This window comes from Kogia breviceps, chromosome 1 (assembly GCF_026419965.1).
Source record: "Kogia breviceps isolate mKogBre1 chromosome 1, mKogBre1 haplotype 1, whole genome shotgun sequence".
Classification (NCBI taxonomy): Eukaryota; Metazoa; Chordata; class Mammalia; order Artiodactyla; family Physeteridae; genus Kogia; species Kogia breviceps.
The window spans coordinates 36,474,426-36,489,029 of NC_081310.1; the positions used below are offsets into that span (position 1 = coordinate 36,474,426).

Genomic DNA, 14,604 nt, shown 5'->3' on the forward strand with positions numbered 1-14,604 from the left:
GCAGAAAACCTAAGTCCATGTCTAATGGAGAGAGACTCACAATGGAATATGGTAGGTTCACCATGACTGAGACACTTCTTGAGACAAGTCTCAGTAGCCGATGATCTTGTCTCCAGTGAGCAGAAATAGGTCAGCCTAGAGACCAGCTGGAGGTGGTTTGTATAGAAAAGGAATCCAACTCCAAAATAACTCTGAGAGTCAATGAACTCAAATTTTAATTTTGTAAAGGTAATTGAGACTATCAGCCGTGGCAATGGGCAAGGGTCCTATCAATGACACTGAATATCATGAAAGTACAACTGGGTAGTGAGCATCTCAGAGATGGAAAAGAGTGATTCCAGAAAGTAGGGGAGGGAAGAGCAAGGATGCTTGGAGTGCAGTGATGTAGAAACAAGCTAGCTACTTTGCCATTGTAAAATGTGATCATCACAAATCAGTAGAGTAGAAATGAAAATATATATCATCTTATTACAAACTGAGACCCAAACTTTTACAAAAGTCTATATGTTTTCTAAAGTCATTACATATTTTATTTCTGAAAACTAATCAAGCAGAGCAGTAGTGAACTATAATTATGACCTGGTAAAAATTTTTTGAAAACTAAATGCAACAGATTTTGGAAAACAAGTTTCTATTAATATGAGGAGATGATTCATAATGAAATAGCTAAAAAGAACAGAAGGAAGTTATTCAAAATTCAGAGAAAAAGACAGTGCAAACTTCAGAGCTATAAGTCCCCTTGAAATCAGATGGAAATGAGCAAGATGGAACTCCTGAATACAATGACTGACTCTGAAAAATGCACATGGAGCTAAAGACTCAGAGCCTGTAAAACACCAAGTCCTAATGACATTTAGCTTTTTCAAGTGATACCCACATCACTCTTTCAATCACTCATTCCATAAATATTTCATACTTTCCATGTACCAGGTTCTTTGCAATATTTAATATCTTTGTTTCCTGGTGCGCTGATGTAATTTGTCACAAGTGCAAGAAAGAGTGTGAAAAGAATCTTTCTCAGCTTCTATCCCATATTGGATGCCTCCTTTCTGCCAAGGAAGATTTAATTATTTCATAGTACACTGCTCCTATTTCTGTTGTGGTTCACTTTTATTTCAGGACAAGCTGGTCTCTTAAGTATCTTAGGCTCAAGGACAGTATTCATCCCTGTATTTGTAGCCCTTAGGAGAATGTCGTATACACTGTAAGCACTTTGTAACTATTTGGTAACATTCAGCACTGCCAGTAGGTCTATCATTCTCTGGGCCTCAGTTTCCTGATTAGTGAAATGGGTAGGGTGATTAAGGACATGTAATGTGACAGTGCTTCGCACAGGCAGGTACTTTGTGGTAATACAGGCCTTCTAGAGCATTCAGCACTCCTCTTGGTAACAACACTTATTTTTTTTTGGAGGAGGTCATCAAGAGAATGTGACTGCTGGTTGACCTGAGAGCTGGGCTCCTTACCCCCAACCATCCCTGGAATGTATGTTCAGCCTACTATTGTCCTACTAACTGCTGTTTCAAGGGACACAACCTGGAGACAGTCATGTGCTGCTGAGACCATCTGGATTGCATACGTTACTGAACCCTGTTAAGGCCTCTCAGTAGACTAATATTCTGGCAGGCAGGAGTGGAAGCTACCCAAGACAAGCCTGTTATGTAAATCCTCTTGTTTATTAAACCTGCCTCCTACCAATCTGGAGTGGTCTACCTCTTTGGTCTTTTCTTGCCCTCCATGTACGGGGGTCAGTTTTGAATTTCACCTGGGGAACTCCCAAGGTTGTGAACAAACATCTTTGGGAAATCACACCATTACTACTCTTCGGTCATGAGATTTCAATGGTGCTGAGTCTACCTGCCCCTTCCTATCCAACTCTGATTTTTAAGCTTGAGTATAAACCAAAGCCAGATCAATTAGAGCCAATGAACATTTGTTCTGGGTCATTTGCTGAGACAATTGCGAAAAGGCTCCCTTGTTCCACGGGTGTTGCTAAGTGACTTAGATATCAAGCTCTGAGCTGCCAAGAATGCCCACATGCAGAGCCTGCCCATAAACACTCTAAGATTTCCTAAAATGCTATTAATTATGACAGACCATTTTTTAATGTTCCACTAAGAATGAAGAAATGTAAAAAGAAAATGTAAGTTACATGCTGACTTCAGAGATGTGAAAATGAGAGGGAAAATGTGCACTTTAGAATTGATGAAATATAGTAAAAGCAGCACAGAGGAAAAAGAGATGAAGAATTATATAAAATCTTAATGATATCACTATATTCCTTAGATCCACCCATATCTAAATCCTTAAGCTACTCCTGAACTACTGAGGTACACGAAGGTGCTTATTTTGGTAAGGCTGCTGTAACAAAGTACCACAAATCAAATGGCTTAAACAATAAAAAATTATTGTTTCACAGTTCTGGAGGATAGAAATCCAAAATCAGGGTGTCAGCACATTGGTTCCTTCTGAGGACTATGAAAGAAGAACCTGTTCCAGATCTCTCTGCTTGCCTTGAAGATGGCCATTTCCTCCCTGTGTCTCTTCACATTGTTTTCCCTCTGTGCATGTGTCCAAATTTCCCTTTTCATAAGGACAACAGTCACATTAGATTAGGGCATACCCTAATGATCTCATTTTAAAGTAATTACTTCCATAATAATCTTATCTCCAAATAAGGTCACATTCTGAAATATTGGGAGTTAGAGCTTCAACATATCATTTGACCAAATTCAACCCATAACCGAGGGGATAACTTCATTATAAGAGCTAATGTGAGTTGAGTTTCTGTCATTTACAACCAAAAGACTTCTGCTCAGTAAATTTCAATTTCCTTCCCTTAGGTAACCAAATATTCTAAGTCCCAGTAAGTTTCCAGAAATGGCTAATAATATGCATAGGCACAATTTTTTTTTTTTTTTTTGCCGTACGCGGGCCTCTCACTGTTGTGGCCTCTCCCGTTGCAGAGCACAGGCTCCGGATGCGCAGGCTCAGCGGCCATGGCTCACGGGCCCAGCCGCTCTGCGGCATGAGGGATCCTCCTGGACCGTGGCACGAACCCATGTCCCCTGCATCTCAACCACTGCGCCACCAGGGAAGCCCAGGCGCAATTTTTATTTAACCAATTCAGTTATTTCTGAATAATTATTTATTTACTTATTTTTATTTTTATCTTTTTGGCTGTGCCACGTGGCACGTGGAATCTTAGTTCCCTGACCAGGGATTGAACCTGTGCCCCCTGCAGTGGAAGCGCAGAGTCTTAACCGCTGGACCACCAGGGAAGTCCCACACCAGGTAACTGAAGACCTAATGAGGGAAACTCCCTGGCTGTCCAGTGGTTAGGACTCCACGCTTCCACTGCAGGGAGCAAGGACTCAATCCCTGGTCAGGGAACTAAGATCCCAAAAGCTGCACAGTGCAGCCAAAATAAAAAAGAAGACCAAATGAGAAACTTGTGAAACCTCTTGGCAAACTATAGATCACTCTATACAATTAAGTATTGTGGGCTTTTTTTCACTTAACCAATATTAAGACACTGCATTTGCTTTACATTACCTCATTTAATCTTCACAATTCTACGAAGCAGTTTGGTTAGATTTTTGTCCCAGTTTTCAGTGTTGAAAAATAAACTAAGAAATTTTTCCAAAGTCAGCTAACGAACAGCTAATACTGTGTAGTCTAGATTTTAATCCAAGTAATATATGTCCAGAGTTTAAACTCTTTACCAAGTAAGGTAGTATACAAGGAATAACAGAAGACATCTACACACATATAAATACGCATATATATATATATATATAAGTATATATATATACACACACACACACACACACACACACACAAAAGGACAATGGAAAAATTGGCCACAGATGTCTGGTAAAAACATTTTTTAGATTTTAAATGCTGAAATTAAAGCATTTATTTATCTTTTGGTTCTGAAAATAGAACAGCTGGCTAAGTGCTCAATAAGTAGACAAAAATTCATTACTCTTTCATTCTGAGCAGCTGCTTCATGTAGAATTTGACTCTCACCACACAAGTACCACTCTTTGCCTTGTAATAAGTGTGACTCCTTTGTTCAAGCTGAGCCTTTCAGTCTTGAATGTCACCTCATTAAGCAATGTTACTACTTTTTCACATTTCATTGATGTATTGATGTTTGTTTCACTGCTCCAGGTTACATTTTACTGAGTTTTTCAACGGAAGGATCCCTTCTAGCTATCTGGTGAATAAATATCCTCCATCAGCTTACCTTGGAACTATTATTTTGATATCCTGTTACAAGTCACACGTTCCCACTAAAGTCAAAAGAGCAATAACCAGGGCTTCCCTGGTGGCGCAGTGGTTGAGAGTCCGCCTGCCGATGCAGGGGACACGGGTTTGTGCCCCGGTCTGGGAAGATCCCACATGCCGCGGAGCGGCTGGGCCCGTGAGCCATGGCCGCTGAGCCTGTGCGTCCGGAGCCTGTGCTCCGCAACGGGAGAGGCCACAACAGTGAGAGGCTCGCGTACCAGGAAAGTGGAGGCTTTCTCTGATCTTTTTGCTTTTTGTATTTTTTTTCCCCAAACCAAAAAGTTGAAGTGTTGAGACAAGTGAATAATCCTGGGCCATGAAAAAGTTATGGTAACACTGAGAATCATTAAGAGATTTGATTGCTGCTCCAATAGCAGGAAGAGGAGCTTCCTCAGTCTAAGCCACTGGGCCCCAAGACGTATGATTTATTAAAGATCTCATATAAGAAGGAAAAGTTAGCCTGGTTGTGATCAGAGACCTGTCCCGTGCATTTACTTAGCACTCACCTGGGAATGTATAATAGCTCTGAGGGCCAAGGTCAGAAAAAAAGATCTGTGGATCCAGAAATTTCCAGTTGGAATTGTGTCTACAATCTTCCTGATTCCCCAGCCCCATTTATAGCCTGCTCCCAGCTGAAACTGTGTACTGAACCTCCTCTCCTTCATTTCCACTGTTCACTGGGTAATGCCAGTTCATGTAGCTATGTGTCATTGTGAAGAATATACACTTTTGGAGTGAGGCAGACCTAGATTTGAATCACATTTGATTCACATCATATAGTATTTATGATAAGCTTATTTACTTATCTGTGCTTCAGTTTTCTCATTTGTAAATGGGACAATAATAGTTACTTTTCAGACCTATTCTGAGGATTAAATAAGGTACAACATGCAAAACACAGAACTTTTTAAAAAAATACTTTATTTATTTATGGCTGCATTGGGTCTTCATTGCTGCGCACAGGCTTCCTCTAGTTGTGGTGAGCAGGGGCTACTCTTTGTTACGGTGTGAGGGCTTCTCATTGCAGTGGCTTCTCATGTTGCGGAGCATGGGCTCTAGACATGTGGGCTTCAGTAGTTGTGGCTCACGAGTTCAGTAGTTTTGGTGCACGAACTTAGTTACTTCGCGGCATGTGGGATCTTCCCGGACCAGGGCTCGAACCTATGTCCCCTGCACTGGGAGGCAGATTCTTAACCACTGTGCCACCAGGGAAGTCCCAAAACACAGTACATTCTAAATAAAAGTTCCTTTCCTTTCTTCTTCGCAAATCATCTCAAAAATGAAACTAAAATAATTCTGAAGGGGATCAGTAAATTGATAACTTTGAAAATGTTAACCTGATATCTCTATTTCTCTATGGATAAGTACATATAGTAGCCATTGAAAGGTAATGATTAAAAGCACATAGTCTATAGCTAAACTACTTGAGTTCAGATCACTTTGTAGGTTCACTTGTCTCATCTGTAAAATGGGGATAATAAATTTACCAACCTCATAGTATTGTTATGAGTGTTAAACAAGTCAAGCAGGTAAAATATACAACAAACCTGAAACATACTAAGTGTTTTCTAAGTGTTATAATTCAGGACTCTTATAGTAAAACTTATAATTTATACAGATTAAGATAGAGATTTCCTGTTTATTCTAATATTTCAATCCCTTAAAAGAGAGTTCTGCCAAATACCTATGCCAGTTTCTCTAAAATGTGTATTTTGGGACCAACTATATTATTTTTTTAGAGGTGTCATTTTGTGTAAATGCACTACATAGGTTTTTGCAAAGAAAAAAAAAAAAGGCTGTTTAAAAATCGTTTTCCTGGGCTTCTCTGGTGGCGCAGTGGTTGAGAGTCCGCCTGCCGATGCAGGGGACGCGGGCTCGTGCCCTGGTCTGGGAGGATCCCGCGTGCCGCGGAGCGGCTAGGCCCATGGGCCATGGCTGCTGAGCCTGCGCATCCGGAGCCTGTGCTCCGCAACGGGAGAGGCCACGGCGGTGAGAGGCCCACGTACCGAGAAAAAGAAAAAAAAAAAAAAAAAAATTTTCCCTTCATAGGAGGGAATAAAAACCTACATCTATTCTTTTTGCATCTGATGTCCCAGATTATTCAAATAATACTCATGTTGACAACCTTTTGATTCTTTGACAGTCAAGTAACTTTGCAAATAGCTTTATTACCCAAAGTTCTAAAAATATCAGTGACTACTTTCAGATACAGGCTAGTAGATAATTTCTTTTTAAAAAAATATTTATTTATTTATTTATTTGGTTGTGCTGGGTGGGCTCACTAGTTGTGGCTCACGGGCTCCTTAGCTGTGGCACATGGGCTCCTTAGTTGTGGCATGTGAACTCTTAGTTGTGGCATGCATGTTGGATCTAGTTCCCTAACCAGCAATCGAACCTGGGCCCCCTGCACTAGGAGCAGGGAGTCCTAACCACTGTGCCACCAGGGAAGTCCCTAGTATATAATTTCAATATTCATTCATTCAACCAGAATTTACTGAGAATCTACTCTGTGCCAGGTAGTATTACAGAATACAGATGTTACCAAACTCAGGTTTGGCTGCTTGCTGCTCGAAAATCAATGTCCAACAGGCAAGTGTTGGTAGAATGGAAGTTGCTTTTAATCAGAAAAGCTGGCAATATGGGGAGGAGGCAGACTCATGTCCCCCAAAACCAACTCTGAAGATTCTGCTTGGCCTTGAAAGTTTTTAAAGGGAAAAGGGGAAGTAATCTCAGTTAATCACAGACATAGGGAGTCATACTTGTAGCCATCTCCTACTGTGTGGAAGCTTGTTGACTCCTGATCTTTCTATAAATGCTACCTCATTCACACAGTTTGTTCGCAAGATTACTGAAGGGGAAGGTAGGGGAGTGATCTGGTTATCTGTTGGTTATTTATTCTTCATTTTTACTTCTTTGATCTATGAAAAGAACCAACAGGTTAAGCAACATATTGTGTGATCAAAAGATCTGAAAGGTGTGCTTAGGCTGGACATGAGTAGAGTATGGGGGTGCCTGGCTTAAGATTAGTTACAACAAAGCTTTGCTAAAGTGGCAAGAAAAAAGAGATCTCCTGCTGTGGGCAATTTCCTGCAAAGAGCTGCTTACACAGACAAAACTCTCTGCCCTTGTAGAGCTCTCATTGTAGTGGGAAGGGAGAGGGTCAGTGAACAAATAGATTACTAAAATACATAATATTCCAAATTATGGAAGGTAACATGGAGAAAAAAAGTCAGAAAAAGGAAATTTGGGTGACCCAGGGTACGCAGAGGAATTACAATTTAATGGTTAGAGAATGCCTCACTGAGAGGGAACCTTTTCAGCAAAGGCCTAAGAGAAGTGGAGCAGGTCATGTGGATATCTAGTGGAAGAACATTCTAGGAAGAAGGAACAGCACATGCAAAGGCCTACAGGTGGGTGTGTATCTGGAAAGTTCAAGGAATGACAAGGAAACTAGTGTGGCTAAGTAGAGTAAGCAGCAGCAAGAACATCAGGAATTGAAGACACAAGAATGTCCATAGAAGCATTACTAATAATAGCCCAAACCTGGAGACAACTCAGATATCTATTAGTAGTAGAATGGATAAATTACATTTATATAATGGAATTGCACATAGAAACAGAAAAGAAAAAAGACTATAGGTTCTTTCAATAATATGGATGACTCTCAAACACAGTATTAGGCAAAAAAAGGCCAAAGCTAAAGAAAAAAAACTGCATGATTTCACTTATATAAACTTTACAAGAAAGGCAAAATTATTTCATACAGTTAGAAGAAAGATTACAGTTGCCTTTGAGGAGAACAGAGATATTTGTTATTGGAAAGGGGGATACAAAGGGTCTTTTGGGAGGGTTGAGTGGAGGTAATATGTATGTTCATTTTGTGGTAATTTGCTTAGCATTTACGAACCTTTCTGTACATGTGTTATACAAAAAATTTAAAAAAGAAAAATATACAGTAATGAATGGAAGAATATGATATAGCAAGTACACACAATTCTTTCAAGAAATTTTACAATGGGAGCTGAGAAATGGGACAATAGCCAAAGGGTAATTTTGAAGAAGAGAGAAATGACTGTTTTGGAAACTCCCATATTTGCCATAAATAAGAAACACCTGTCCTATTATTTAGTTAGTAGGTTTTCTTTACATTGACTCATATTTAACGTAAATTTATTTAAAAAGCAAATTTCATATTAACATTATAAGAATCACTTGACATAATAAAAGTAACTGTAAAAATACAATGAAAAAGCCATTCAGTTAAAATAATCTAAAAATGTAATAACAATTAAGTGTAAATAAATTAATCTAATTGAGCTAAAAAATAAGTTCCTCAGTCAGAAAACTAGAACTGTTAATAATCACTCAGACAAAAAAGCATTCTGTTCTATGTCTATATAACCATCACCACCTCTGCTCACTTTTCCATAACTATCTCTTATACTTTAAAAACCCCATTTCAAACATTCATATTGAGTTCAACAGAGAAAAATATGAAAACACAGTCCTCACAACTCTAGGACAAAAGGATGCTGACCTACCCAGCACTTGAGGTCATCCCCAATTCTGTGTCTCCCTGGCTTGGAGGGAAGTTGTGCTCTGAAAAAAGGCCTTCCCTTGCTGACTGAAAAGAACCTCCATTCCCACATCTCTTCTTGTAAAGTGCTGACATGTGCATAAGTATGGCAGTTGGGGAGATGCTGTCCAGCTGTGACTGTAGCAATCTTGCCTGAAACAAGGTAAAGTTAGGAGGGCATCCCAGAGAGGCTGCAAGTGATCACATCACTGAGTTCTAGGGCCCTAAATCACCTCCCCTATTCCACATCTTAGAATACACTGCTTCATAACAATGGAGGCAATATTTTCCAAATTAAATATCAGGTATCAGGGTACATGATCTTTCAGCAAGATAGAATATTTTAAAAACCAGAGCTGTCCAGCAGCCACAGCCAGGCACCCTGCGTCCTGGCCAGGGGCCGCCCCACACACCAGTGCACACAGCAGCAGCTGTGGCCCTGCCACAACAGGAGGGTTCACACAGCTTACACAGAGGACAACCCTTGAGTGCCTGGCTCTGGTAGCCAAGTGAGATTGCACTTCTGAGCCCCACAGGACATCTCCTAAATAAATCCATTCCTTGAAGACAGGAAGAGATGGATAGTTGACCTAATGCAAAGAAACTAACAAAGCAAACTAGACAAAATGAGACAGAGGAATATGTTCCAATAAAAAGAACAAGACAAAATCTCAGAAAAAGAACTAAAAGAAGTGGAGATAAACAATTTACTTAAGAATTAAAAGTAATGGTCATAAAGATGCTTACTGAACTCAGGAGAAGAATGAATGAACATAATGAGAACTTCAACAAAGAGACAGAAAATATAAGAAAGAACCAAACAGAAATTATAAATGAACTGAAAAATACACTAGAGGGGTTCAACAGGAGACTGGATGAAGTAGAAGAATGAATCAGAGAACTGAAAGACAAAGCAATGGAACTCACCCAGACAGAACAGCAAAATGTAAAAAGAACTTTTTAAAAATGAGGACATTTTGAGGGATCTTTGGGATAACATCAAGCAGAATGACATTTACATTATAAGGTTCTAGAAGAAGAGAAAGAGGAAGGGCCTGAAAAATTAATTGAAGAAATAGTAACTGAAAACTTCCCTAATTTGGGGAAGAAAACAGACATCCAGGTACAGGAAATATAAACCCAAAAAGATAACACCAAGACACATTATAATTAAAATGGTAAAAGTTAAAGACAAAGAGAGAATCCTAAAAGCAGTAAGAGAAAAACAACTTGTAGCATAAAAGGGAAACCCCATAGTGCTATCAGCAGATTTTCAGTAGAAACTTTACAGGCTGGAAGGAAGAAGCATGACAAAGTCAAACTGCTGAAGGGGAAAAAACTTCCAACCAAGAATTCCCTACCCAGCAAGTTATCATTCAGAATTGAAAGAGAGATCAGGAGTTTCCCAGATAAGTGAAAGCTAAAGGAGTTCATCCTCACTAAAATGGCCCTACAAGAAATGATAAAGGAACTTCCTTAAGCTGAAAAGAAATGGCACTAAATAATAATAAGAAAACATGCGGAAGTAAAAATCTCACTGGAAAAGGAAAATATTAATAAAAATAGTGGATCAATCAGTTGTAAAGCAAGTATGAATGTTAAAAGACAAGAGTAGGAAAATTAACTAAGTTACAATAAATAGTTCAGGAATGCATAAAATAAAAAGATGTAAAATGTGTCACTGAAAACACAAAACATGCAGGGGAGGGTGGCAAAAGATAAAGCTTTGGAATATCTTTAAATTTAAGTTGCTACCAACTTAAAACAGGCTACTACTTACATAAGATGTTATAGGTGACACTCACAGTAACCAAAAAGACTTCTAGTAATTATACAAAAGAAAATGAGAAAGAAAACTAAACATATCTAAACATAATGCCAAAGTAAACCATCAAGAAACAAGAAAAGACAGAAAGAGTAGAAAGGAACAGGGAGAAACTACAAAAACAACCAGAAAACAATGAAATGGCAATAAGTACATACCTATCAATGATTACCACATTAACAAAATTAAGGATAAAAACCATATGATCATTTCAACAGATGCAAAAAAATTTTGATAAAACTCAACATCCACTTATGATAAAAACTCTCAACAAAGGGGGTATAGAGAGAATGTACCTCAACATAATAAGGCCATAAGTGACAAACCCACGGCTAACATCACACTCAGCTGTAACAAGCTGAAAGCTTTTCCTCTAAGATGAGGAACAAGACAAGCATGCTCACTCTTGCCACTTTTATTCAACATAGCATTGGAAGTCCTCATCACAATTAGACAAGAAAAATAAAAGGCATCCAAATCATAAATGAAGAAGCAAAACTGTCCTTTTTGCAGATGACATACTACATTTAGAAAATCCTAAATACTCCACCAAAAACCTGTTAAAATAAATAAATTCAGTTAAGTTTCAGTTTATAAAATCAACATACAGATCTGTAACATTTCTATACACTGATAACAAACTATCAAAAAGAGAAACAAAAATAATCCCATTTAATCCCATTTACAATTACATCAAAAACAATAAAATACCTAGGAATAAATTTAACCAGGGAAGTGAAAGACCTACACACTGGAAACCATAATGCACTAATGAAAGAAATTAAAGAAAACACAAATAAATGGAAAGATATTCCATGTTCATGGATGAAAGAATATTGTTAAAATGTCCCTGTCCCAAAGCAGCATAAACTCAATGCAAACTACCAAAATTCCAATGGCATATTTCACAGAACTAGAGCAAATAATTCTAAAATTTGTATGGAACCACAATAGATTCCCATCAGGCAAAATAATCTTGAGATAGAAGAACAAAGCTAGAGGTATACACTTCCTGATTTCAAACTATACTACAAAGCTATAGATATCAAAACAGATTGGTACTGGCACAAAAACAAACACACAGCTCAATGGAACAAAATTGAGAGCTCAGAAATAAACTCATACATATATGGACAATTAATGTACAATAAAGGTACAAAGAACATACAATGGAGAAAGGATAGTCTCTTCAATAAATGGTGCTGGGAAAACTGGACAGCCATGTGCAAGGAATGAAACTAGACCACTACCTTATACCATATACATAAATTAACTCAAAATGGATTAAAAGCTAGAATGTAAGACCTGAAACCATAAAATTTCCAGAAGAAAACATAGGCAGTAACCTCACTGACATCTATCTTCGTGAGTTTTTTTTGGATCTGACTTCAAAGGCAAGTGACACAAAAGCAAAAATAAACAAATGGGACTACATCAAACTAAAAAGCTTCTGCACAATGAAAGAAACCAGCATCAAAATGAAAAGGTAACCTACAGTATGGGAAGAAATCTGCAAATCATTTAGCTGTTAAGGGGTTAACATCCAAAATGTATATAAAAAACTCATGCAACTCAACATCAAAATAACCAAAAAACAAACCCAAACAACCCAATACAAAAATGGGCAGAGGATCTGAATAGACGTTTTCCCAAAGAAGACATAAAATGGCCAACAAGCATATAGAAAGATGTCCAACCACACTAATTATTATGGAAATGCAAATCAAAACCACAATGATACATCACCTCACATCTGTTAGAATGGCTATTATCGAAAAGACAAGAAATAAATGTTGGAGAGGATACGGAGAAAAAGGAACCCTTGTACACTATTGGTGTGGATACTATGGAAAACAGTATGGAGATTCCTCAAAAACTTAAAATTGGAACTACCATATGACCCAGCAATTCCACTTCTGGGTATTTATTCAAAGAACCTGAAAACATTACTTTGGAAATTATATACACCCCTATGTTCATTACTGCATTATTTACAAGAGTCAGGATATGAAAACAACGTAAGTGTCTACTGATGGGTGAATGGATAAAGATGTGGTATGTATACAGCTGTCCAGGTACATCTGAATTTCAGATAAACATGGAATTTTTTTTTAGAATATGTCTCAAATATTGCACTAGACATACTTATACTAAAAATATATCTGTTGTTTATCTGAAATTCATCTGTAACTGGGCCTGTATTATTATTTGGTAAATCTGGGGGACAAAGTCAAATAAAATAGTATGAGAAGGGTCAGGGCAGAGGCCAAACATCACAGGATGTTTGGGCACATGTCAGGGAAGAGTTCATAGAGCTGTTAAGACTGAATCTTAAGCTGATAATTTGTGGTGTGTACCACTCATTTCCGAATTTAATAACACATCATCATGAGTTATGATTTAATTTTTTAGTGAATATACGTTTTGTCTACAGAATTAGATCCTACTTTGCTTGAAGACAGCAACCAGTTCTTTGCGTTCCCCATACCACCTAGTACTGACAGGCACACCAAAGGCGTGTAGTAAGTAATTGTATGAATGGATTCAAATGGTTTTATCTTAGCAAAGAAAAAAAAATCTTCTGTTTATGAAATCATTGTTAACTGGTGTTTTCTTTTTTAGTTTTTAAACACTGAAGCCAAGAATCCAGTCTGGTACCTTTGGAGTCAAATTAGTAATAAAGATAAGGGTTGTGTGTAAGGCAGTAACCTATGTTAGTTTCATGATGCTGTTGGCACATTTTTGATATCTGGGCTCCTTCCTAAGACCCCCACGTGTGGCATACTCTTGTTTGGATCAGACATATTGAAGCAGTACTTACAGCAGATAGTCCAAACTGACTACTGACAAACACATCCCACTCACACTTAAGTTCCTCTTCAACCTACAGTTTGGAACTGTCCCCCACGTTCCACTACAGTCAACTCCAAGCTGGTCCAGAGTGAGGTCTACCACTGTTCAGCTGTTAGAATCACAAGGGAAGATAATTTTTCTGACCTCCTCTCCTAGCCTCAGCTGTTCAGACCAGACTAGGGGAGGCAGCCTTGCTCCCACTAAATCATGAAAAGACTTTAAAAAGAAACCTGAGAGAAACATACAGTAGGCAGTCAAAAAGGGAGCATTTTAAAAAATGTGATCACTTCTTCCCCTTTAACTGCTTAAATTGAGTCTGAATTATCATTCGTGCCCATCTCTTGGCCCAGAGTATACTCTGTGGTCTGACCTAAGGTTCTTCCCAATTTCTTTTTACCACAATATTTCTAAGAAGACAGTAACCAGGTCTACAGCATTATGAGGACTTGAAGCTTCCGCCACCAAAGTCACAAACGTCTTTAAAGTCTGTGCACCATAGGCCCATTTTCATGACTGGTTATAGTTTCCCCAGGCCAAAGGTAAACAAAGCTGGACACTAGGTAAAGTAGTCAGGACAGATTTTAGTCAATACTATATTGCAACTGGGAAAATTGTCAAGCATGAAATGAACTCACCCTGGATTTGTACATAAGTTACTGGGTAGTTACAAGAGGAAATGGGGGTGTATGTGAGTGGTGGCTCAGTAGAGGCAGGGAGTGAAAAACAAAAAAGAATCGGGAAGGAGAACTGGAGACTCACCTGGGATTGCTAACCAGAATTTATGGCAGTTAGGCTCCTCCCCTCCTAGAAACTTGGGGGTAGAGATCCTATCTTAGGATGTTGACCGGAACAAATGCTAAATTCTTTTGGCACCCTTGAGCTTTCTCAGGCAGGCACTTCAAATGGGGCTGGGGTCACTAGAGGGATGTGGATTTGATATTAAAAGACCATGTTAGTGTTTGTTCAAGTCTTTACATGCCAAGGTTGAGGCTTTGCGAAGAGGGCAGAGAAGCCTGGTCAGCCCCGTTAAGGAAAGACTCTGTCACTTATCAGTTAA

At 38.6% G+C, this 14,604-nt stretch overlaps 1 protein-coding gene across 6 annotated transcripts in view; it reads right to left on the reverse strand.

The window, feature by feature from the left end:
• CHML (CHM like Rab escort protein) overlaps positions 1-14,604 on the reverse strand; it is a 261,691-nt gene that overhangs the window by 246,662 nt on the left and 425 nt on the right. The window lies entirely within an intron of this gene.